This window comes from Crocuta crocuta, unplaced genomic scaffold, assembly GCF_008692635.1.
Source record: "Crocuta crocuta isolate KB4526 unplaced genomic scaffold, BGI_CrCroc_1.0 scaffold235, whole genome shotgun sequence".
Classification (NCBI taxonomy): domain Eukaryota; kingdom Metazoa; phylum Chordata; class Mammalia; order Carnivora; family Hyaenidae; genus Crocuta; species Crocuta crocuta.
This window is the reverse complement of record NW_027531285.1, coordinates 834,664-861,830: the sequence shown is the minus strand read 5'-3', so window position 1 is coordinate 861,830 and position 27,167 is coordinate 834,664. Positions and strand designations below refer to the sequence as shown.

General features: G+C 33.6%; 1 long non-coding RNA gene across 1 annotated transcript in view; it reads left to right on the top strand.

Annotated features, from left to right (window-relative positions):
* Positions 1–16,095, top strand: part of LOC144237652 (uncharacterized) — a 147,938-nt gene extending 131,843 nt beyond the window's left edge. Inside the window, exon 3 of the long non-coding RNA XR_013336911.1 lies at positions 15,668–16,095. This is a non-coding gene — a long non-coding RNA (uncharacterized LOC144237652). The remainder of the gene's footprint in view (positions 1–15,667) is intronic.
* The last annotated feature ends 11,072 nt before the right edge of the window (positions 16,096–27,167 follow it).

Sequence of the window (27,167 nt, the reverse complement as noted above, 5' to 3'; positions counted from 1 at the left end):
TGTCCAAAATATTTTCCTAAATTGTGGTACTTATAATCAATTTCCTGAGCTAAGGTAATTCATGAAAAATGTCAATGATATTAATATATTTACTGATTGAAAATAAGGTACTCCTCTGATATGTAGTGTTGTTTAATCTGGAAAAACAAACAATAAATATATAAAGAAGCTGGAAAAAGTATCTTAAATAGAACTTACCTTCTTTATAGCATTCGTTATGTGCTTATTTGAGTGATCCCAACCAAAAACATGGATGAGGTTAAAACAAATTATTTTACCCTGAAAGCTGGATGAGACTTGAGGTACTAATTATAGAAGTTGAAAAGTTTGGTCTGAAAGGCTTTGGACAATGCCAAACAGAAGGTATTTGAGGGTAAGAGTGAACTTTGAGCTGGAAACTGCCTCGAATAATCTGGAAAATAAGGGGCTTGGAGACGAGCACTAACCTGGATATGACCTTTAAGAAGGACAAAATATTTGTCTATGTTTGGGGAGCAGGGCCATGTAGTTTTATTATCTATCTATCTATCTATCTATCTATCCATCTATCTATCATCTATCACTTATCTATCCTCTTGAGCCAGAACTCAAGTAACATTGTGGCCAGAGGAAAACACGACCATGTTAATTGGTCTTATTTAAAATTCTTTCCCAGAAACTTCAGTGGTGACTAGGTATTCTAATGTTTTCTTTAGTCAACTAACTTTCTTATTATCTGAGAGGACATTTCCCCCCAATGTCTTTTATCCTTTCAAATGCATTCTACTACTTGCTTCTCTTCGGCTTTAGCTGGTAGATGTGTTTCCAAGTATCTTGATGATACAGGGGAAATTAGAAAATGAACCCTTACATTTTCTTTCCTTTAAATCTATGAACTAGGCTGTATCTTTTCCCTGGATTTCTAACTCCCTTCTGTGAGAGTGAACAGCCCATGCTGCTCTCTGAGGGCAATAACATGTATATTAGATTCAACTCCTTTCTTCCTATCCATTCTCTGTCTTTATTTGGTTTTGAGATATAATTAACGTAATTCATTGTGTAAGTTTAAGGACTACAATGTGTCTGTTTAGTACATTTTGTAGTATGGTTATCCCTTTAGTATTATTTAACTGGCCTATCACATCACATAATTACCACTTCATTTTTTTTGTGGTGAGAAAATTTAAGCTCCAGTCTCTTAGCAACTTTGAAGTATATAATACAGTATTGTTGAGTATAATCACTATGTTGTGCAAAGATGTCCACTTGTTAGAATGACTATTATCAAAAAGGCAGGAGGTAGTGTTGGCAAGCATGTGGAGAAAAGAGAACCCTTGTGTACTGTTGATGGGAATGTATATTGCTTCAGCCATTATGAAAACAGTGAGGACATTCCTCAAAAAAATAAAAATAGAACTAACGTATCACCCAGCTATCCCCCTTTGCAGATATGAATACAAGATGTCAAAGAGATATCTACAACCCCATGTTTATTGCAACATTCACAACAGCCAATATAATTATTGACTTTTTACTTGTGACTACTTAGTGTTTCTTTGTTATAATTTGCTTTTCTCTTTCTCCTCATACTCATTAGGACATAAACAGGCTTTAATATTGCCCACATTGAGGAGCGCCTGGGTGGCTCAGTTGGTTAAGTGTTCAACTTTTGCTCAAGTCATGATCTCGGGGTATGTGGGTTCAAGCCCCACATTGACAGCCCAGAGCCTGGACCCTGCTTTGGATTCTGTGTCTCCCTTTTTCTCTCTCCCTCTCTAAAAAATAAACAAACATTTAAAAATTTTAGAAATTATATTGCTCAAATTGAAACTAAATAAACCCAAAAAACTTGTGTGAGCTTTTCTCAATCTCAGATACTCTATACTCGTCTGTTCCCTTTCAAGCAAATTTCTTCTGAGTAGTCTGTGTAAATTATACCATCAATCTTCCCATTTCTTTAGGAAGGTGCTCCAGTTTAAGGACATCATTCTCTTCTGTTTGCTCTCCTGCTTCACTGAACTCTCAGGCTCTTCTTTGTATCCTATTCATCATTTTTATCTCTAAAGTTTAGTACACTGTGGAACCCACTACAGATCTCCTGTTTTCTGTATATAAATACACTTTCATAAATAATTTCATTTGATTTTATGACCATGCATATCATACAAGTTTTGGATAAATACCAACTTATTTGTCTCAGACCTTTCCTTGAACTCCTAACTTGAATGTCTGTTTACTCCAACTACCCACTTAGTTCACAACCTTAAAATGTGCTCCAACCCAAGACTTCCATATTTATTAGCGACCATCTACTAGTTTAGTTCTTCAGTTTAAACACTCCCTAGTCATATTTGAATATTTTCTTCCATTTTTTCTTCCATAATGAATTCATCAACAGATCCTGATGGTTCTTCTTTCAAAATAGATTCAGAATCTGGTCTTTTACCCTCACTTCCACATTCCAACCACTATATGTTCTTTGCTGAGCTATTATAGTAAAACTATGTGGGCAGCCTTCTAACTGCCCACATGTCTACACACACACACACACACACACACACACACACACACACAGAGTATTTTCTATACCTCACTCTAAATAGGTATATATTCTCCACATGATAATGAGAGTGATTACTGGCACACCATATAACATTTCGGCTAAAAACTCCAATAATTTTCATCTCTCTCAAAGTAAAATTCAAGGTCTCTGTTATGCTTTGGCTCCATAGTACTGTTGATATTAACTCTTTCCACACTTACTTTGCTTACTCTCCACCAGTCACACAGAATATTTGATGTTACTAAATACCCTAAGCACTCAAGGACACTCCATTCTCTTGTTTTCATCTGTAATGATCATTCCTAGATATTACCACTCAGATTCTCTATTCTTTTAGATCTTTACTCAAATATTCCCTTATCATAGAGGTCTTTCCTGAATACTGTTTTAAAAATAAGACATCCTGCACTCTCTCTGCTTTTATTCACAACTTTTTTGTTTATAGTACTTACCATCATCTGACAACATTGTGTATTTGGTTGCTTATTGTCTGGTTTCCGTTCTGTATTATAAACTCGTTGATAATAATAATTTCATTCCATCACGTTGGCCAGAATAAAACTTGGACACACTAACACTCTACAAATATATTTTAAATGAGTGAATGGATATGGATTAAAAATTAAGTGGGAATTTTATGTGAACAATAAAGCCAAAAGTGTATACCAAGGTAGGGTTCTGGATTGTTTAGGTGACGTAGACAAGCAATGGAGTCTTGGTGAGTGATGAATACTGTCTTGGGATTCATTTTGAAGTACCAGTTTGAGTTCAATAGGTCTGTCGCTTGGTGCCCTTATACTTATCAGAACCTGGGTATAGTGAATTCTGACACCAGTTATTTGGCTATGAAGCTGAAGAGCTATTTAGAGCACAGATGCTTCATTACTGTAAAGGATTCTATTTGAAATAATGATTTTATATTTTTTTAATTTTTTAAATGTATTATTTATTTCTGAGAAAGAGAGAGAGACAGCCTGAAGAAGGGAGGGTCAGAGAGAGAGGGAGACACGGAATCCAAAGCAGCCTCCAGGCTCTGAGCTAGCTGTCAGCACAGAGCCCGACTCAGGGCTCAAACCCACGAACCATGAGATTATGACCTGAGCCAAAATCGAACACCCAACCGACTGAGCCACTCAGGAGCCCCAATATCATGATTTTAGACATGACAATAACATTAACTTCAACATTACTATTCTTCATAAATCCAGATGATTTTTATGGAATGACATGGTTTAATCTCAAAAAAGAAATTCAGAAAACTCGTAATTTTAACCTATTTTTAAAATATTTAAATTTTAACATGGTATTCCCAAATTTTAAGAAAGTAGCATAATAATTGGTAAGGAAGATAAAGGATATAAAATAATTTCCTGTATCTGTATCTCTATGTATATCTCTTTGTATAACACTATAGCTATATCTGTATCTTTATCTAAATCCTAATAAGAAAGCCCAGCAAACTTTCATAAAAGAATTGGGGTATTGCTGCAAACATTTCTTCTTTTAATTTTAACACATACACACAAATACAAAATAGGAAAGAAATTAATACATCATCACCACCCACATATACACAGAAAATACATAGCTAAAATTTCAGAATGTACACAGTTTTACTGTATTTACCATTCTGAATATCAAGCAAATAATAAATTAAATAAAATGGAGAGAGAAAAAATAAAGAAGAAACTTTCAAAATTCGATAAAACTAAGAACCAGTCATAGATAGACTCAAACTGTAAACTATAAAACTAGCTTTTAAGTGCTTTGCTGTGGGGCAGCTGGGTGGCTCAGTCTGTTAAGTGTCCAACTCTTGAATTCAGCTCAGGTCATGATCTCATAGTTTTATGGGTTTGAGTTCCATGTCAGGCTCTCTCCTGACAGCACTGAGCCTGCTTGGGGTTCTCTCTCCTTCTCTGTCTGCCCTTTCCCTACTTGCACTGTCTCTGTCTCTCTCAAATATATAAATGAAACTTAAAAAAATGCTTTGCCATTTGGACAGATTAAAGGACAATGTTGAGTATAAATGCATTCTTCTGTGGATTATATATAGCAGTAAGAATTTTGCTCACATAGATAAAGCATCCTGAATAGAAGCAGATAAACTCTTGCTGTTGTTGGTGCATGTATGGGGAAGTGGTAGATTGATTGCTGGACCCTGTATTTGCTAAATCTCTCAGTTTAACTGGGGAAACAGAGTATAAAAGGGGGGAAGAGATGTGGAGTATACATTAATGGTTCAGCTACTAATTATTATCAGCTGAATAAATCAGTGTACAGACCCTACATGAAAAGGGGTTGGCAAAGGAGTTGTGTTGTGAGCTAGGAACACAACCAGCTAGCTCAACGTAGTCAAACCTGAGAAAGTGCACTAAGTAATACACGAGGTCCCAGCAACTCTGCTTAAGCTTCTGATCCCTGCTCTTTGTCTAAGAAAATCTTGGATAAAAGCCATGCAATAAAAAGCCATGCATCCATTCAAAAATAACTAATGATAATAAAGCAGCCACAATGTCACTATATCGTACATAATGCAAAGACAAAAGGAAAAAATACACAAAACAATGAAAAATACACAAAAATAATTGAAAAATGCACATCAAAAAATGACATTATAGAACTGAAGAATTATATATAATATAACTGAGCAGTGGATAAATATTTGCTCAACATTTCAAAAGAAATTTTGGAATATGGCTTTTCTGAAGTAAAATGTCAAAGAAGAAACTCAGGAGCTCAAAAAAGGCATCACAAAATAACACATTTGGTATCTACATATTCTTTTAAAGGAACATAATATAATAGTAATAAAAGCACAATATCTGATACAATTAGCAAAGAGCAAACAGCGAAAATACTTGATGTTCAAGTGATAAAGTGCTTAGACAAAATTGAAAAATTTATTCTCTGCTTCACCATATTCACAGCACAAAAGATTTGTAACTTGTGTTTAATCTGATGGACTTAAAAGGCATCATATAAAATTCAGCATCTATTCCTGATTACAGAATAGTGATGTAGGATAAAAGATTTTGTATCCATATTTTATGCAAACATTAATAATATAAGAAACAAAAATATTTTTAGGGAAAAATCACTAATCACTCTTCACCCCTAAGTAAAGATGTTTGCTATCATCATGTTGTTTTTGGTATTTCTGGAAATACTTGCTTTAGCAAGTTGACAAGACAAACTTTAAGGAACATTTCTATTGGAAAGGGATAGGACAAAGTATGATCTTCAGATCTGTTTGTGTACCCAAAAACCAATATAATCATAAAATGAATAGCCTGTTTTCTTCTGAATTATGTGAATATATTTTTATATTATCTTTTAATTTGCTTATTGGAATTTGACTTTTACCTCTTAAGTAGATTGAGAATAGTTGCTCTAGACATTACAGTATAAATCCATAACTTTTCACTATATTCTTGAAATTAATATTACACCAAATATGTAGAACATAGAAAGATTTGGTCAAATAGTACACAATGCCTTTTTAATTTTTTTTTTATTTTAGAGAGAGAGAGTGTGTGAGTGGGATATAGTGGCAGAGTGAGAGAGAGAGAGAATCCCAAGCATGCTCAGCATGATCTTGGATCATGACCTGAGCCAAAATCAAGGGTTGGATGCTCAACTGACTGAGAAACTCTGGTATCCAAATCTTGTATTTATAAGGTTGTTTGGGGAAACTGATGTACAGCATGGTGATAATAATTAACAATGCTGTATTATATACTTGAATGTTGCCAAGATAGTAGATTCTAAATGTTCTCAGCACCCCCCAAAAGTAATTATGTGGGATGATGGATGTGTTAACCAACATTACTGTGATAATTTTGTGATATATGTGTGAATCACATCATCACATTGCACTCCTTAAACTTATCCAATGCTGTATGTCAATTATAGTTCAATGAGCTGGAGAAAATAAACGATATAGGTACATTTACCCAAGGCATTCTAACATCTCTTTATGCTTACATTGTCACAAGTATTACATCTTCATAACCTATTAATATCACAGAAAAGTATTATACATATTTCCTTAAACATTCATTTAGTTTTAAAAAGAAATTAAGAAGATAATAGTTTTAAATAATTTCCCTAAATATTCACTATATTCAATGTTCATTTCTTCTTGAAGGTCTGTTTCTACTTGAAATTATTTCCCTTCAGCCTGAAAAATTTCCTCTACCATTTCTTGTAGTATACTGTATTTATATTGGCAACAAATTGTCTTAAATTGCTTTAATCAGGAAAAGGTTTAGTTTTGCCTTCATTCTTGATCGCTAATTTTGACTAAATAGAGATTTCTGGATGATGGTTGTCTTTTTTCAGCACTATGTAGGCATTGCACCTTTGTCTTCTGTCTTAGTGGTTTCTGATGAGAGGTCTATGCTCATTTAGATCATTGTTCATTGGTAACATTCCTTTTCTTTTTCTGGCTGGTTTTGAGAGTTTCTATTTAACTTTTATTTTCAGCAACTTGTCTGTGATGTCCTAGAAATAGCTGTTTTCCTATTTACCCTTGTTGGGGAATTTCATCAAAAAGATGTGCTGCCAATTGCCCTGTGAGCTGCACCTGGGCACTTGGAGGCTCCTCACTGCCCTCCTTCCCCATCCTTGGAATGTTGATTCTGCTTGTCTTTCTTACCCCCAGAGGCTGCTTCAAAGACACAGCTTGAGACAGTGATGTGGTGGACAACACCTTTATCGTATGTGACTAAACCCAATTAAAACCTCTCTACAAACATTTAAGATTTGATGAGTGGATATGGGATCCAGTCATCTTGCTGTGGTCCACAACGAGCCTTGTATAGAAGTTCCCTTTGCTCATTAAAACCGCCACCTCCCAACCTGGAGGGGCCTGCTTCTTTCTACAGTCTCTCCCTGTCCTCTGAGTACAGCACCATTTTCAGATTATGCATGTGAAGCACTGAGAGGGTTTCAAACCAACAATCTTCTTTGGGTTCACTGAGCTTCTAGAATGTGCTTTACTAAATTTAGAAAGGTTCTGGTCCTTATTTCTGGAAATTTCTTCTACTAATATGCTAACATTTACCTAGGGCAGAGGATCTAACATTTCGTATTTCAGCATCACCATATTTAATGTATTGGTTTTCATACCCATCCTCATGAACCATATAAGCTTTTCCCTCAAAATTAGGTAAACAAAATGTTTTTAGGAAACACCATGAATTACACAGTGTTTATGTCTTTCTGAAATATGAGTTACAAAGACCCTGTGTCCCAATTACTGATAAAGAAAAATAAGATAAAATACGTAAGATTTGGCAACCCACTGATATGATTGATAATTATATCCCAGATAATCATATTTTAATAATTATTTAAAAACCTACTCTACTTTCCAACATTGTTTAACTTAAAAATGCAAGAAAACCCTAATATCTATACTAGCTTCATCACTGTTTGGCCATAGAAACATCACTTTTTTTTTTTTTTTGAGTTTTGATCTCCTGACCAAAAAAAGGGAAAAAAGTGTGAAGGAAGTAATTTCCCTCCTGTTTAACCCGTAGATTTTTTTGTAATAATCAAATAACTTTATGTATTTAAAATTATAAAGATCTACGTAAAGGAAACATAGCATTCAGAATCTTGAGAAATGATGATGTACTACTAAACGTCTACATAATTTTTAGAGTACAAAACATCCTCTGAAGATCATGTAGATTATTTACCTTGCTTACATTATGTAAGAAAAATAACATCTCACCTAACATTTGACAGTATTTTATAAATTTTTTCCTTATTTAGTTCATTTTAAAAATTAGATTATTTTCCAAAACTACTGTGTTGGCTGTAGCATTTTAAAAACTCAGACATTAGTGCATAAAATAATTTGTCTAGGTTATTAGTCTTTCTTTCCCTTGATATATTCCCAAGGCCAATTTTTGTAGCAAATACACTTGGTATTTCAGGAAATAAATGGAAGCTCAGTATATGTAGATCAGTGTTCATCACCATGGTTACATTACTTCTGGGAACAGTGGCAAGTGTCATGTGAATACACTAAAAACACCTCTTGGAATATTTGCTTCTTTACACTGTAATGCCTTTCTAATCTGGCTTTGCATTTACTGTTCAAACTTTCTTATGTCAAGGTTCTAGGATATCAGAGTGAAAAGTTCCTAGAAAACAAATAAATCCATGGCTAAATTTTTATAAATACATTCATTATTTAAAATTAAGTTTGAATTACAAAGAAAATAAAGTTTTAAAAACACACAAATTTTATTTTCAACCTGTTTTATTCTATGTTCTGTGCATTCTTACATATGTTCCTCTTCAGTTAAAAACAAATTTTCTAGGGGCATCTAGGTAGTTCAGTAGGTTAAGCGGTTAAGAGTCTAACTCTTGATTTCAGGTCAAGTCATGATCTCATGGTTTGTGAGATGAGACCACATTGGTTTCTGTGCTGACAGTGCAGATCCTGGTCAGGATTCTCTCTCTCCCTCTCTCTCTGTCCCTCCTCCATGTGCATGCTCTCTCCCTCTCTCAAAATAAATACATAAACATTTGAAATAACTTCTAATTGATGTTTATAAAATAATATGTAAGTAGAGAAGTCAAACATATTTCACAGATATAAAAAATCATTTTTATTGTTTTTTTGTTTGATGTATCTGTTTAAGAATCTGATAAAACTTATGTTTTCCCTTTAATAAATGCATATGGTCATAATATTTTGGATATTATTTCAATCTACTAACTTCCAGACCCTGTAAAAACATTTCATGCTGCCTTGTCTTGGATTCCAGTTCTTTACCCTTCATACAAAATCACACAAAAACATAAGGTTTCACTGGAATGGACATTCTAGCATCTGCTTTGAAACTTCAAATAAGTTTTCTTTAGAATCAAATCTCACTGACAGCTTATTTGGAAACAGCTGGAATGAACATGAATTCTTTCTGCTCATTACTAAGCATCCATTAATTTATTCTTTCAAACGTGTTTAACTCAGAGAAATCAATTTGATATAACTCCAAGCCATTAATGGTGAGATAGAAGTAAGAAATATCATGATAAAAATTCCCAAAGCTGAATTCTCATAATCAAAGCCACCGGAAATCCAATGAACAATTGATCACTACAAATATTATAGTGGACAGAATATAGATTGCAATAATTTTTTTCCCAACAATAGTTAGGTATATACAGGATTTTAACTGAGAGCAGGTCACCAAGTAAGAAAGATGATGTTAGTCACTTGCATTTCATACTTTGTTTATAGTGTAACTAAAGCTTAAAATTAAATCAGAATTTCATGACTTACTCTTTATGAATAAGAAAAATGTTTCTACCATACCTTATGAATGGAAGTAGTCAAAGTTCAGGTAACTGAATTATCAAAATCTATGGCAGGATTTTTCACCCTGTTTCAATTCATGTTAAAGTTCTGTTCTTGACTTCTATAGTCGTATGTTTCCATTTTAGAAACAACCCGCTAATTTTTGTTCATTCACAATCACTTGATATAACAATTAGCAATGCGTATACTTGATCTAGTAAAATAAGCCAAATACAGCAATCGTTATTCAAGACAGTTTGTCAGGGATAGGGGTGACATCAAATCACTTACTCTAAATTCATTTTTTTAAAAACATATCATTATTTAAAAACAGAAGCTTAAATTCTTAGGTACATGTACGTTTTGTTTTTCATTATGGGAAAAAGCCAGCATATACTGAAACATCAATAATATTTACTTCTCAATAAAATCTCAAATAATGTCAACATACAACAAAAGAAAATACTGAATATATTACCTACTGAAACATCCATTTTGTTGATTGAGCCATATTGACATATAACTATCTAATAATTTTGGGCTTCCATTCTTTTATATAATAAATACTCTGATTTGTAGTAATTTCTGAAATATGCTGTGCCTTGGTGCTTTTTAGTGTGAATCCTTTCAATGTTTATTTACATTAGATTATTGATTAAATACTTTTACACACTTATTTCCTCTGTACATTTTCTATCTAGTATGAACTCTTTGAATTCATTTTTAGATGTATATTTTGGACAATGATTTTTCCACATTAATTATATCCAAAGAGGTTTTTGTTTCTGTGGGGTTTTTTTTGAACTACAAAAGACACCAAATAGCCAAGCAATCAAGTGGGAAGCATCATGGTTTCTGGTTTTAAAATATACTACAAAGCTATAAAAATAAAATAGTATGGTATTGGAATTAAAACAGACACATAGATCAATAGAACAGAATAGAGAGCCTAGAAATTAACCCACCCATATATGGTCAATTAATTGACAACAAAAGAGGTGAGAATATACAATGGGGAGAGGACAGTATCTTCAATAAATGGTATTGAGAAAACTGGACAGCCATATACAAAAGAATGAAGCTGTACCAGTCTCTTACAAAATTTACAAACTTAAAATGAATTAAAGACTTGAGGAAAAGACCTGAAACCATAAAACTCCCAAAAGTAAAACATAGGTGGTAAGCTCTTAACATTGGCCTCAGCAATGATTTTTTTTTTTGAATCTGACACCAAAAGGAAAGCAGCAAAAACAAAAAGTAAACAAGTGGGACTACAAAACTAAAAAGCTTCTGAACAGCAAAGGAAACTATCAACACAATGAAAAGACAACCTATAAAATGGGAGAAAATACTTGAAAGTCATATGTCTTTTAAGAAGTTAATATCCAATTTATATAAAGAATGCATATGGCAAAAAAAAATCCAATTAAAAACGAGCAGAGGATCTACACATAAACTATTCCAAAGAGGACATAAAAATGAGTAACAGGTACAGAAAAAAGTGCTCACTATCACTAATCATCATAGAAATGCAAATGAAAAACACAATGAGATATTACTTCATGCCTGTTAGAATGGCTATTACAAAAAAAAACAAGAAAATTATTTTACCTTGGCCATAGCTTCTTCTAGCTAGACATATCTCCAGAAGCAAGGGAACCAAAAGCAAGAATGAACTATTGGAACTTCACAAAGATAAGAAGCTTCTGCATGGCACAGGTAACAATCAGAAAAATTAAAAGACAACCTTTGGAATGGGATAAAATATTTTCAGATGACATAGCAGATAAAGGGCTAGTATCCAAAATCTCTAAAGAACTTCTCAAACTCAGCACCCAAACAACAAAATTCAGTGAAGAAATGAATAAAAGAAATGAACAGACATTTCTCAGAAGACATACAAATGGCTAACAGGGATATGAAAAAATTCTCCACATTACTCATAATCAGAGAAATACAAACCAAAACCATAATGAGATACCATGTCACATCTGTCCAAAAGGCTAAAATTAACAACTCAGTAGAGGATGTGGATAAAGAGGAACCCTCTTACACTGTTGGTGGGAATGCAAATTGGTCCAGCCTCTCTGAAAAACAGTATGGAGGTTCCTCACAAAGTTAAATATAAACTACTCTGTGACCCAACAATTGCACTACTAGGAATTTATCCAAGGGAAACAAAAACACTGATTCAAAGGAAGACATGCACCCCAATGTTTATAGCAGTACTATCGAGAAGAGCCAATTTATGGAAAGAGCTCAAATGTCCATTGATTTTTGAATAGATAAAGATTAAAAAAAAGGAAATTTGCCATTTGTGACAACAAATGTGGATGAACCTTGAGGGCATTATGACAAATGAAATATGAAGATATAGAAAGACAAACATGGTATGATCTCACATCTATGTGGAATCTGAAAGAAAACATACAAGCAATTGAACTCATAGATATAGACAATAGATTGGTGGTTGCCAGACATGGGGAGGTAAAAGTGGGCAAAGTGAGTGAACATGGTCAGAAGGTACAAATTTCCAGTTTTAAAATAAAGAAGCCTTGGGGGTGTAATGTAGAGTATAGTGACTGTAGTTAATAATACTCTATGTATAAAAGTTGCTAGAAGAATAAATTTTAAAAATTCTCATCACAAGAAAATAATTTGCAAATGTGTGGTGACAGATATTAACTAAACTTATTGTGGTAATCATTTTACAACATATACATATATTGAATCATTATTTGTATACCTGAAGTAATAAATGTTATATGTCCTTTATAGCTCAATAAAAAATAGGAAGTATCATCATTATTTTAGAAAATATCTTTCAAATGTAAATAAGGGTCTAGTGATGAAACATATAATATATGAAATATAAAAGACACTGGATGGATGTTAAATATATGAAAAATTACAGTGAAGGCAGTATGTAAACTTGAAGATAGATCAAAACCAAGAGAAAAAAAGTTTGAAAAGATTGAACAGACTCTCAGGGACATGTTGGATAATATAAAACAGTATAACATACATTTAGTTGGAGTTGAAGAAGGAGAAGAGAGAGAAATCAGGGAAGAGAAGAGAAGAGTTTTTGATGGTCAGACCAAATGCAATGCTACAATAGACAGAATGCAGAACCCTTTGTTACTTGCTTTGAACTAGAAAGGCTGACAGAGAAGGCGGACTTAGACTGCATAGATATATATACATGTTATCACTATTGATTCCATGAATACTAAAAGAATAATGAAGGTATATACAAACAGCATGCCCACAAATTTGATAATTTGGGTAATACAGTCAATTTCTTGAAGGTCACAAGTTATCTCAACTCATACAAGTGTAAATGAAGGAGCTATATTGTTATTTGAATTTAAATCAATAATGAACAACCTCCCAAAATAAAAATCACTCTGCCTAGATGTTCTCACTGGTTCTGTCAAAAATTATGGCAGAAATAATGCTAGCTCTCCACAATATGTTCAAGAAAACACAAGCAGATGGAACACTTCTAACTCATTCTATTAGTCCAGTAAAACCCTAATACCGAAACCAGATTAAGACATTATAAGAAAAGAAAACTACAGACCAATATCTCTTATGAACATAAACACAAATAACCTCAATAACATATTAGCAAATCAAATCTAATGATGTATAAAATTAAAATATGCCACAACCAAGTGGGATTAACTTAAGCTATGCAAGGCTGGTTCAGCATTTGAAAATTAATAAGTGTAATCTACCTTATAAATAAGCTAAAAAATAAAAATAATATGATTATATCAACTGGCGCAGGGATAGTGTTTGACAAAATTGAAAACTCATTAATAATGCAAACTCTCAGCAAAGTAGGAACAGAAGGAACTTCTTTGACTTCGTAAATAAACCTATCAAGGAAAGAAAGAAGAGAGAGAGAGAAAGAAGGATGAACATGAGGTAAAAGCAAAATTATAGAGACATGAATCAAAACAGTGGTTGCCAGGAGTTCAGGACCCAAGCAGATGAAATTTGAATAGATAAAGCACAGGGGATTTTTTAGTGGCATAACTTTCCTGCAGGAAAATATCGAGGTGAATATGTGGCACTGCATTTGTTAAAACCCATGCAACATTACATAACACAAAAGTAAATCTTAATTTCTGCAAATTAAAAAGATCTTTTTTAAAAAAAATTTTTAACGTTTATTTATTTTTGAGAGAAAGAGAGTGACAGAGAACCATCAGGGGAGGGGCAGAGAAAGACACAGAATCCGAGGCAGGCTCCAGGCTTTGAGCTGTCAGCACAGAGCCCAATGTGGAGCTCAAACCCATGGTTCTAAAACCAATGAACCATGAGATCGTGACCTGAGCTGAAGTCAGACAGTCAACGACTGAGCCACCTACTCACTCCTAAAAAGATCTTTTAAGACGTCATAAATCTCAGAGTGGAATGCAAACTGTCAAGAACAATTTAATTACTTTACAAAGGTAGGAATTGATCTTACCATAGAAGGTGGAGAGAAACAGTGCTGACTTAAGCAAGTTTTTAAATAAGGGGAGTAAGATTGAAGACTAAAGAAACTACACAAAGCACTGTCTTCTAGTTGATAAAGTTGTTTCCCATGTGAAACCACTCTATATGCACAGTAAATTTCAACAATTAAATAAATGGATGACAGATAGTAGAGAACATGTTTCTTAAGGTTGCAATGAAAAGTTCCAGATAATCAAGAGAAGAAAGCTACAGTGATTCATGACCACATGGATTAGAGTAACTCATGTTTATCTTAATAAATATACATATACTGGGGCGCCTGGGTGGCTTAGTCGGTTAAGCGTCCGACTTTCGCTTAGGTCATGATCTCGCTGTTCGTGGGTTCGTGCCCCACGCTGGGTTCTGTGCTGACTGCCAGCTCAGAGCCTGGAGCCTGTTTCGGAGTCTGTGACTCCTCTCTCTGACCCTCTCCTGCTCACACTGTCTCTCTCTCTCTCCTAGAAATAAATAAAACATTAAAAAATTAAAAAAAATAATAAATATACATATACTTTCATTCCATATAAACATATGGAATATTTATATATGTGGACATATATGGGTTAGTATACACTCATAAATGTTTCTTTGATCTGTCAGCTTCCAAGGCCTAAAAACAACAAACATGATAATAGCAATGAGTATACTTAGTTATAAGATTTTAGTTTTTAATACCATTCTCCAATAAAAGGAATCAGGACTCCTTAATAAATGGCTGGCTCTCAAAAAGGAGCAAAAAAAAACTCCACAGGGTAAGCTTGGAGTACCTTGCTGTACCAGAAGGTAAGGAAGTGCTAAGTAAACACACACACACACACACACGTACGCGTGCATGCATGCAGTATATTACAGGAGCTAATTGAGAAGATCCCCATTGGTCAAATCTGGAAAAATTTGAGTAAACCAAATAATGTAGTGTTTGGTTAAAGTCCAAAGTATAACATAAATATCCAAGAGTCCATGTTGATATAAATAAGAGACTAAGTAAATTAATAAAGGGGGAAAAGACAAATAATTCATTCAGAAGAATCCCAAGTAACCTAAGAAGATATTCTGTTCTCAAGGAGTTGGCACATAGCTCCCCATTCCCAAGTGTGACTTGTGCATCTTGACTTCATTCCAAAGAGTACAGTATGGAAAGAAGAAAAGGATTAACTTTACAATGGAGAAATTTGACAAATACTATTTTAGCCCGGTGAACAAGATTAACATCAACAGTTAACAAATCATGTTGACAGGATGTATCCTAGATGTGATGTGATAATCACAGCAATTTTCCTATGTGATCTTTCTTTTAGAAAACTCTGAAACCAGTATGATCATAAGGAAAACATCAACTGAGGGACAAGATACCTGCTCAAGTTTCCTTAAAACTGCCAAGGTCGTCGGTGCAAGGAAAGTCCGATGAAAATGTCATAGTTAAGAGGCTCTGAACAAGACAAGACAACTAAATGTAAAGTCATATCCTGGGTAGGATCCTGGAACAGAAAAAGGACATCAGATTAAAAACTAAGGATATCTGAATTAAGTTCAGAATTCACTTAATAATAATGTCTCAAAGTCAGTTTATTTATTTATTGTAACAAATGTACCATACTAATGTAATATGGGGTATAATAATAGTAGAAACTGGGTGATGATACATGTGCATATATATTATTAAAGAAGGCATGAAAATGTCACAAAATGAATATAATTATACATCATTTGAGAGAAGAATGAGAAATGTTTGGCTGCTAGTGAAAGATTTTCTTTATATATTAAAGTTGTACAGCATTAGTAATCATATATATGTTTTTGTTTTCCATGAAATTTTATTATTGGTATTTTGAATAATGTGTTAAAATATTTCCATGGGAGTGTGAGATACAATATTTCATTACATCTGAAAGGCTCTAATACTTAGTGACAAGACTGACATTTGAATACCTAAATCTGGGGCAGTATATTTATTGATTTATAAGCAACTTGAACACAGAAAAGTACACTTTATAAATTGTATGTATGGTGACTGCAACCTGCATTCATATCAAGAAACAGATTGTTACCAGCATTCCAGAAGCCTTTTTTTCCTAATACTTTTTTTGTTTTTAATATTTTTAAAAATATTTTTACTTTTTTTTTTTTAGAGAAGGAGACAGCTGAGCAGGGGAAGGTCAGAGAGAGAGGGAGACACAGAATCCAAAGCAGGCTTCAGACTCTGAGCTGTCAGCACAGAGCCCGATGCGGGGCTTTAACCCATGAATCGTGAGATCATGACCTGAGCTGAAGCCAGACGTTCAACCGACTGAGCCACCCAAGCGCCCCAGTACTTTGAAGGCAGAGGTCAGGGGTCATAGAAGTCTGCATGAAGAAGATGATGTTTGAACTGGATATTGAAGGAAAGCTGAATTTTAGCAACTGGATATGAGACACAGTAGCAGGGACATCATAGGAACAAATGATTAAATGAGCAATTTCACCCACATGCATTTCATCTGCTAAACTCTGATACACAACGAATATGCATGCTTTCAAACTCAAAGTCATTTTTTGACTAATTTCTTGAGAGCTTAGCTATTTGTATTATATTTTGTTTGGTAGACAGGGAAATTATAAAAGGTTTTAAGCTGGGAAGTGATCTCCTCTAGGATAATAAGTCATAAAAATTGCAGAGTGAATTATCAAGAAACAAGATGCAGAAAAATCTAATGGAAGGCAATTACCCCTTAAAGTTCAGTCTCTGATGCCTCTTGATATGGCAACCAGTACCAATAACCTGGTCTATCTTGTATATCATATTCTACAGAGAGTTACATGCCTTTGGGAGAATTTCATCTATCTTCTCATCCTCTCTAAACAAATACATGCAACTGTTGAGAATGTGTCTACAGATGCCACTTCCATGCCATAGACTCACACAGCTCTATATAAAAGTGGACCATAACTTTATTTTATAGCACCTAGAAGATTTTCCTAGTAAACAATGTATATAATACACATAAAATTATAAACATGAATCTTAGTGAAGACAAGATATTCTTTAAAATTCTCCCATAGTGCAATAAGGGCTAGCAGGGACATTATAGGAACAGATGATTAAATGAGCAATATCACCCACATGCATTTCATCTGCTTAACTCTGATACACAACGAATATGCATGCTTTAAAACTCAAAGTCATTTTATGTCTAATTTCTTGAGAGCTTTGGTACTTGACCCTGAAAAATACTATTTGAAAGAAATAAGCAAATTAACAAAAGTAGCCAAGAGAAGCAAATACATATTTATATGTTTTCTTCTATGTGTTTTGCATGATTCTGCAATGGAAAATACTAAATTTTAAGATCTAGTCAGTCATCAGATAACTGATGAATGGAAAAGATATCCATTTATAGAAAGCGACTATGCATCACACATCATTTTCAAATGCTTTAATTGATTGTATAGCAGCATCGAGGGGTAAAGCTTGTCTGTAAGGCATCAGAGGAATGGTGTAGACAGAGGTAAATGAGCAGCATCCCAAATTAGTGAAAAGAAACATGGAAAACATTTTAGATTTGAGGAGAACATGAAGGAAAGCATTTCCACAGAAAAAGGAGGAAAATCAATGCATCCAAGAAAGTTATTACCCAGTGTACACAAAAAATACAATTAAAAAAACTCTTCATCAGGACAAAATATGATATGATGCTGATTTTGTAGAATAGTATCCACAGTCCAAGGCAGCTTTTGGAGAGAAGTTCTGGTTGCTTTGCAGTCACGTTGGCTAGAACTTTAAAAAACACCTCTAGGTATGGACAACAGGAAGAAAGCTATAGATTCCTTTTATAACGAACACATCACCCAAAAAAATACATTAGGTGTTACTTGTTATATAATAATTTGTTGTCTTTTAGATGGTTAAATAACAAGAAAGAGAAGCAGATGTCATTGCTTATTCTCACACCAAACTTCTCTTTAGTGGTTGTAGCCACTACAATTTTGGAATCACATAAATGATACAAGTCTTGTTATACCTTAGAGACTTGAGAGATTTTATTGATGTTAATAAGCTAAAGGACTTATAAAAGCCACACTATGAATTTCCTCTTGCTTAGCTCAATTGGATATTCCTGTGTAAGAAATAATTTGGCTAGCCTTTGCCAATGGTTCCTGGGAGGTGGCATCCAGACCCTTGGAATTTCCTGAGTGACAGGAAATTATTAGGAGCTGGAGTTTAAGGGGCACCTGGGTGGCTCAGTTGGTTAAGCATCAACTTTGGCCCCTCTCATGATCTCATGGTTTGTGGGTTTGAGCCCTGCATCAGGCTCTGTGCTGACAGCTAGCTCAGAGTCTGGAGCCTGTTTCAGATTCTGTGTCTCCCTCTCTCTCTGACCCTCCCCTGTTCATGCTCTCTCTCTCTCTCTCTCTCTCTCAGAAATAAACAAAATATTAAAACCTTTTTTTAAGAAAGGAGCTGGAGTTTGAATGGAACTATATGACCAATGATCCAAGTAAGCATGTCTATGTAATCAAATTCCAATCAAAACTCTGAACACTGAAGCTTGGATGAGCTTCCCTACTTGGCCATCATCTGCATATTGTCACACATCAGTATGGCAGGATGGTTACATATCCACACTCCACTGAGAAAGGACGATGGAAGGCTTTATGTTTGGAAACCTCCCAGACCTCTTCCTCTGCTTACTTCTTTTGGCTGGTTCCAATTGATTTACTTTTGCTATAGTAAAACTGTAACCATAGCATAGTGTTTTTATGTCTTGTGTTATCCTAAGTGCATTAACACATCAGGGAGGGCAGTGGAAATTCCCAAATTTTGGGCCAGTTGGTTTGAAGCAAGGATAGTCCTAGCAACCCCCAGCTGGTAGCTGATATCTGAAGTGAGGGCAGTCCTCCTGTGAAGGACTATGAAGTTTGGCCTGACTCTGGTGGTTTTTGCCAAAAGTCATTGCAAGTATTTTTAAAATAAAATTTATAAAAGTCACTCACTTTTACAACTATAAATTTTATAATTCCTTCCTTTTTCTCATCTTGCATCATCAATAAGAAGGATATTCTCAATCTATCATTCGGCCACTAATTCTTTTTTTTAAGAATGTTTATTATTTATTTTTGAGAGAGAGAGAGTAGTAGAGGGATAGAGAAGGGGACACAGAGGCAGGCCCAGGCTCTGAGCTGTCAGCACAGAGCCTAATGCAAGTCTCAAGCCCATGAACCCTGTGATCATGACCTGAGCCAAAGTCAAACACTCAACCGACTGAGCCACACAGGCACTCCTGCCACTAATTCTTAGTACATGAGTATTTCTTAATTTCTTTCTTATGGCTTTATAAAGTATCTTGATCAAATAAAATTACATTCAACAAACTTATTTTTAAGTGAAAGGCAAGCATCATGCATTTTAAGACACAGAGAACTCATTATTAGTACATAGCTCTGCTTAATAATTAAAGAAATAAAATGATAAAGGCTCTGATATTAGCTCATCTTGGATAATTATGAAGAAAACACATCAACCATATCAGCTTTGACTCAGACACCACTTCTTAATCAGAGAATCCAGAAAATGGTCCCAAGTCTAATTAAAACCACAGAATCAATGTAAGCATTTAAGAACTCTATCTCCAATGCTGAACCCAAAGGCTAGAGTTAAGTTCAGTAAGTTAACTGACTTGTATTTCAGCTGTGATTCTCAGTATTAAAATAGTGTTGAATACAACTGTAACCAGCAATCAGGCTTCCTCCTTCCATCCACCTTCACACTCCAGTGACCAGAATGCCTTGACAATTTGCAAATTGATAGATGCTTTCTTGGGCTGCTGTTATTTTCTGATGACACAAAAGTGCGTCCCTGGCCAAAAATAGAATTAAACAAACTACATGAGCACCAAAAAGACATACAATTCAACTTTTCTTTGTAAAAGAATACATATCAATCCAATTGTTTTTTTTTTCTATAAATATTATGAAATTAAAACTGCTAAGGAAAAAGTAATTGGAACACTAAGAACTTAAACTGTGCATAATTTAATTGAACTCTTTTAGAAATTATTGAGCAGAAGCTCAAGAAATGAGTCATTTAAAATATGCACTAAAAACAATGCCAAACAGTAAAATGGCATTAGGTCCAGCTGAGGTAGAGTTATTCAGAACATCTTGTGAAATCTTACTCATCACTTTCAGATTAAATTTAGATTTGAAAAACACTTTAAGAACAAGCTATATTTAGAGATACAATAATAGCCAGAAAGCCTGGAAGTAAATAAGCTTATTTAGCATTTATGTATATAGGAAGAAAAAAGGTATTTTATTACAAGTTGAGGAAAGTTTGTTAGCCTAAAACAAAAACAAAAACAAACAAAAAAACCCTAGACATTTAAGTCAGTAAAATAAGAAGAGAGAAACACTGCAAAATTCAATGTCCACTAAGTGATTTGAGAATTAGCTTTCTCTTGCCAAATATAATCTTATTACTTTAGTTAGAGGTCTCTGACATTTTAAAATATAATGAAAGGTGAATATTGAGATAACCATTAAAAATAAGAAGATATATTTTGACTCTGGAAGACAAGAAAAACTTTCATACATTTTATAATCTACCTTTCAACTAATTTCTTGCCTCACTCCCACACAAATCCTAGTCCTCATGAAGACAATCCCCTTAAATATGTCATGTGTTGTCAAGCTTCATGCTCTTGCTAAACGAGTGGTCTCACCTTGATGAAGTTCAATTCCTTCTTGGAACTCGATAAAGAATGTCTGAGAGTTGAATAGGGGGCTGAACCAAAATGAAAGAATCTCTGTGGCTGTGTCTCACCCTCATTACGATAGCCCCGCCTACGGAAGCTCAAACTTTATTGCTGGAGAATTCTGTCAACAGCTAATGGATCCAGGAAAGTAAACTAATGCACAGGAGTAGGAAATGGTGATACAATCTTTAGAACAGAATGATAATTTAAAAGTGTAAACTTGGGAAGGTATCAGACCCGATTTAAAGTTATCACACAAAAAAATGTTTATGGAAATTAAGCTCGTTGAAATGTGAGCCATTTCTGCTATACGAAGAGTAAAGCGTGTGAAGTCTGAGTCATTTCAACATTCACCAATTTTAGTTTCTAATTTGTACAAGGAACTATAAAATGACTTCACACATTTTTTTCATGTGTTAGAGATTTTATTTAATTCAATTTAATAGGGAACATAGGTATATGAAACAATCAGTTCAAAGGATAAGTCAGGAAACACTGATTTATATGTAGTACAGAAATGTTGAAATTATGTATAGACAGACATAAAACTAGCTTTCTCCATGAAAGAAGTAAACTGATGTCCCTCAAACCATTGATTTGCATGTCCATAGATGAGAATTAATTTGCACTGCCTTAAATTTCCTGCACCATTAAGATGTATAAAATACTCCAGCAGTATTGAAAGGATAGAATCACCTATAAGAAAGAGTATGTTGTAAACAAGGTAGTTTCCCAATAAAGATACCTAGTGGTTTAGTGGGTTTTTTTTTCTTTTTGCTTATTTCAATGTTCATTGCAGTGTCCCTTTTGCAATTAAAAATATTTCAATGGAAGATTAATTATGATCACAAATTAAAGCTAGTCTCATTAGGTTTGGCCTCATTATTTACATAGGTGCAGCCAGAATGTTATTTACTAGATGAGTCTTCTTTAATTTGCATTGCTAGAGGTTTTTAATAAGGAAACAGACTGGACTTAGAAAAGATCCCATTATTTATTCTCTTGATTCTAGGAAGACAAATCCAAGAAAATCTGTCTACCAGACATTTACTTGTGATACCTATAAATTTAGGAGAATTCCTTTTTTCTCAGGGTCCCTGAAATACGTGGGTTCCTTGCCTGTTAGAAAGTGACCTTTCTCAACACTTATAAAACTGGGACTCTGCAAGCCAGGCTAGCTTTTCTGAGAGGGATTTTCAATATAAGTATTGGGTCCAAACAGTAGACCTTAGTTCCTTAGTTTGCCATGATTAAACAGGCATCGTTCTCAAATATGATGTTACAATTAAAACCTCGGTTGCATAACCAACTTTTTCCATTATATTCTGATAAAAATGACAAGCTTCTAATGAATCTATGCAGATAAATATATTGCATATAAAGAGATACAAGGAGAGTTTCTGATTTGGGAAAGGGGTGGTCAGTTAGAATCATTTAAAGATGTTTCATTTCCATTTAAAAAACCTAGTCTAGGGGCGCCTGGGTAGCTTAGTCAGTTGAGCGTCTGACTTTCGCTTAGGTCATGATCTCGCGGTTCATGGGTTCGGGCCCCGCGTCGGGCTCTGTGCTGACTGCCAGCTCAGAGCCTGGAGCCTGTTTCAGTCTGTGACTCCCTCTCTCTCTGACCCTCCCCTGCTCACGCTGTCTCGCTCTCTCTCTCCTAGAAATAAATAAAACATTAAAAAAAAAACAAACCTAGTCTATAAGTGGTAATGATTTCCCAATAGCTCAGGAAGCATGAGGAACATGCTTGGAAACATATTTGGAAAATAAAATATTAAAATAGTATCAATGACGTACCAAATAATTTAATATAATATTCCTTTATCAGCCCAATCAATGAAGTTGTCTGCTTCTTGAATAAAAAATTCTGGGAAATCCTGCATGGGTCCACTGTAATAGTCTGAAGGTTTTTTACTGATACCATCAATGTGGCCTATCCTGAGAGTTATTCTTTGAGGTGTCACTATCTTGAAGTATCAGGTACAGTCCTTTTCCGCAGAGCCCTGTTTGTCCTGTGGAAGACAGTCCTCTTTGTTGAAGACAAATCCTGCCTATAGTTGATCTCAGAATCTTTATGGAAGCAGGAGTAGAGAACAAATCCTATCTGTAGGTGACAGAGGCTTAAGATGCTGTGATGAATTTATCTGTGGTTATTTTCAAATGTAAACATTCCGATAAAAGTGAATGACAAGACTAGTGTCACAGACGAAAAAATGTGATAGTGTCTATGGCATACGAAAGAGGCTGAAGCCATTTCAGAAAACATTTTAGAAAAGAAATATCTAATTATAGTAGTCTCATTTCAAAGAACACAGAGAGTATTTAATCTGATTTATGAAAATGGAAGAACATAATTTTTACAGAGAAAAAAGTTGATGTATCACATGTTATAATCCTGAGACATTACATAAACATCTATAAGTTATACTAAATGACATTATAAGTACACACCAAGAATATAATTTGAATATTAAGGAAAGAGAGTCAGTAATACTGAAGTAGGGCCTAGATATTTATATTTTTATGAAACTCCATGGGTAAGTGTAATATGCATCCCATAATTGAAAAACACTTGTATAGAAGATGTTAGAATCAAATTTTAAAAATAAGGCTAGTTAACATTTTAACTAACTGAAATTTTGACTTACAATACTGTGCCATTCTTGCCTACTATTATTAGGCAAAGCATCACCAGCTCTGAAAAATATAGGAAAATTTTATTTTTATAAAGTTTATTTGAAGAGAGACAGAGAATGAGCAAGGGAGGGGCAGAGAGAGGGGTAGAGAGAGAATCCCAAGCAGGCTCCGCACTGCCTGCACAAAGCCTGATGTGGGACTCGAACTCACAAACCATGAGGTCATGAACTGAGCCAAAATCAAGAGTCAGATGCTTAACAGACTGAGCCACTCAAGCACACCAAATACAGAAAAATTTTACCGAATTTTCATGGTTAATTATATCAGTGTTTTCTCTGATTTTAAAAAATATCAAAGTGAGGACATTGACAAACTCTAGAAACTCTTATAAAGCATACCATTTTAATTGATATCAGTAACATTTTCCCTATACATACAGCTCTAACCTAAGGAAATTTAAATATATCTTCTGATTGACTATCTCTTTCATTCCCATTCATCAGTAGTAACATATCAAATAAGCGTATTTTTAGCATCCCTCTTTTTATAGTCTGAAAGAGCAAAGTTCTGTGATTTTTTTTCCAGGGAACCATGGACATTATCTCAAAATTGGTTTTTGGTACAACAAACATCCTGTTTATTTCATTTCATTTCATTCCATTTCATTTCATTTCATTTCATTTCATTTCATATCCTTTGTTCTATTGTCAGGATCTAATCTGGAAAAGCAAAAAAAAAAAAAATATTAGAGATTTGGACACTTGATCAAAATAGAATAATGTGTATTTGAAGAATAATGCATGGTTACTATTTTGTTAATGTGGTCATAAAATATTTCATAGTAAATATACAAAGTAACATGATCATAAAAAAACGTAGCTCTTTCTTAACTGAGACATCTTTATTTCTTTAAACTATCAAGGACAATCAAGTGAACACAAAGAATTGGCAATTACTGTGGCAAAACACAGAATCTAGGCAGATTACAGAAAAAAAGTTTATTCATTCATATTGAAAAAGCAATAAGCAACAAATCATGGAAACAAGTCCACTAAAGTTGTTTAAACTTTGTTAAGACTTTAATATATTCCATGACTTTTTAGACTTAAATATTATAAATGAGTAAATAAAATTTATTTTCAAAGGCAAAATTTATTTTTTTGTTTTGTTCTTTATGATGCTCATTCATACTGAAAAATTACTTTAAAAATACACCTCAGGAGCCTGTAGATTTATACTGATTTCATAATACCAAAGATTATTAACATATGATGCAATTATTGCTGCTATATTCATGTGAATCTATCAATAAAATTCTTAAAATTTGTTTCAGTGTCCACTTGGTAAATGTTTGTTTTTCCCACAAAAGCAAAAAATTGGGGGAGGATGGATGTTGTCAAAAATTTTAACAATATACAGGGATCTGGAGACAAAATATGAGCATGCACACATCTTTTCTTTTGTAAGTAGAAAGCAAGTATATAAAGTTCTATTTCTTTATTTTTGTTTGTTTATTTTTATTTCTATATCACTATTGCCCTTAATTATTGCCGATATTTTAAAAAAATTGTCAAAATGTTTATTCAATTTAGTTAAAAATCTGTTTTTGTAATATTAAAAATTAATAGAATAAATATTATTCTATTTGACTACTAACCTTGTATATGTTTAAGAAAAGCCTTATAATATGTATTATAAGTATTATAACCATTATAAGTATAAAAGTATTATACTTGATAAATCAGAGGAGGTATAGCTGGGGTGTTTTTAGCTGTTTTTGTTAAACTAAAATTAAATTAAACTTGTTTGCCAAAGTTTAATCTAATTTATGTGGATCTAGATTCATAATATATTTCTAAATGAGGACTGATGGATGTGGGGGGAGGGGGGATGGGCATGGAGGAGGACACTTGTGGGGATGAGCACTGAGTGTTATGTGGAAACTAATTTGACAATAAACTATTAAAAAAAATAAATTAGTACTTATAAAAGTTAAGGTATATTTAAAACACATTTATGTTTTAGAAATTAAATTTCCTTATATTTCTGGGATTTTTAGGATTATTTAATTTACATAAGCAATTAATTATTTCCCTAAGTCATTCCAAACAAATTCTTTTTAATTTAAAAGCCTTTGTCATCTAAGTTATTAATAACCTCTGGAGGAACAAAAACATTACACATTCATTTAATTAAAGATAAATGCCTTTCTGAATTACTGACACATAGACTAACAGACACAGAGAGGTATTAGAGCTTCGATTCCATATTTCCATCATGGGTAAAATGTAAATACAGATACATAAAAATATTCATTGGACCAGATATCAAAGAGCTCATCTCCAGACCAGTGGGCATAAGATTCTCAATGGATTTAAGTTTAAGTGGATAAATAAACAAGAAAGACTAACAGAACAGACATTTCATTGTCTTTCATCCAACAGAGAATAGATGTCTATCAATCTTTAATACATTTAACAAATACTCAGAGTATGAAATCCGATTCCAATCATTGCTGCAACCAATGTAGAATAACTTACAAAAATTAATTATCAAAAAAAATCAAACTAAAGCAAAATCAAAACACATTATAGAAAGGCAAATTTTTCATTAGAAAACAAACAAACAGACAAAAACAGATTCTATCACCACTTCAGTCAGATTCACTATCTGGAGCCAAGAAGTGATAGGTCTTGTTTCAACTGCTCTTATGCAGTGAGTCTGCCCATCTCTCACAGTTGAATTATTTCAGTATCTTGGTGGAAGACCTCCAAAATAGGTAATAGATATATTTTTCTAGTTTTATGAAAATATAATCAACATACAACATTATATAAATATAAGGCATAAAACATAATGATTTGACATGTGTATAAATGGTGAAATGATTACCACAATAAATTTACTAACATATAGCACCTCACATTTAGAAGTAAAATATGATTCTCCTACAGCTAAAACGTGAACACCTGTACAAGATTTAACTTCTTATTAAGGAGAAATCTTGGCAGATATCACAACCAATCCACAATACTTAAGTTTAAATGTATTATATGTGAAAATATATCATACATAATGTGCTTATAATGAGATTTTATAATTAATTACATTTATAAATTACTGTTACTCCATTTTCCAATTTAATTCAGTTTTATATTTTACTCCCAAACAGTTGTTTGATTTTGTTGTGTGTATCTTTCTATTTGGGACAATTTTATATATGTCCTATATTCTTTTCTTATTCCTGACTTCAATATTCCTATTAGTGATCCATTTGAAATTGGCTTTAAAATTATCAAACTCTTTAATCCAGAATACATTTATTCCCATTCCACTTTAGGTACTTGTAATTATGAACAAAACCTGGGTCTGGCCATTCAGGAGAACTGCTGAATTTACAAGATTTCACATTCTAGTTTTCTCACAT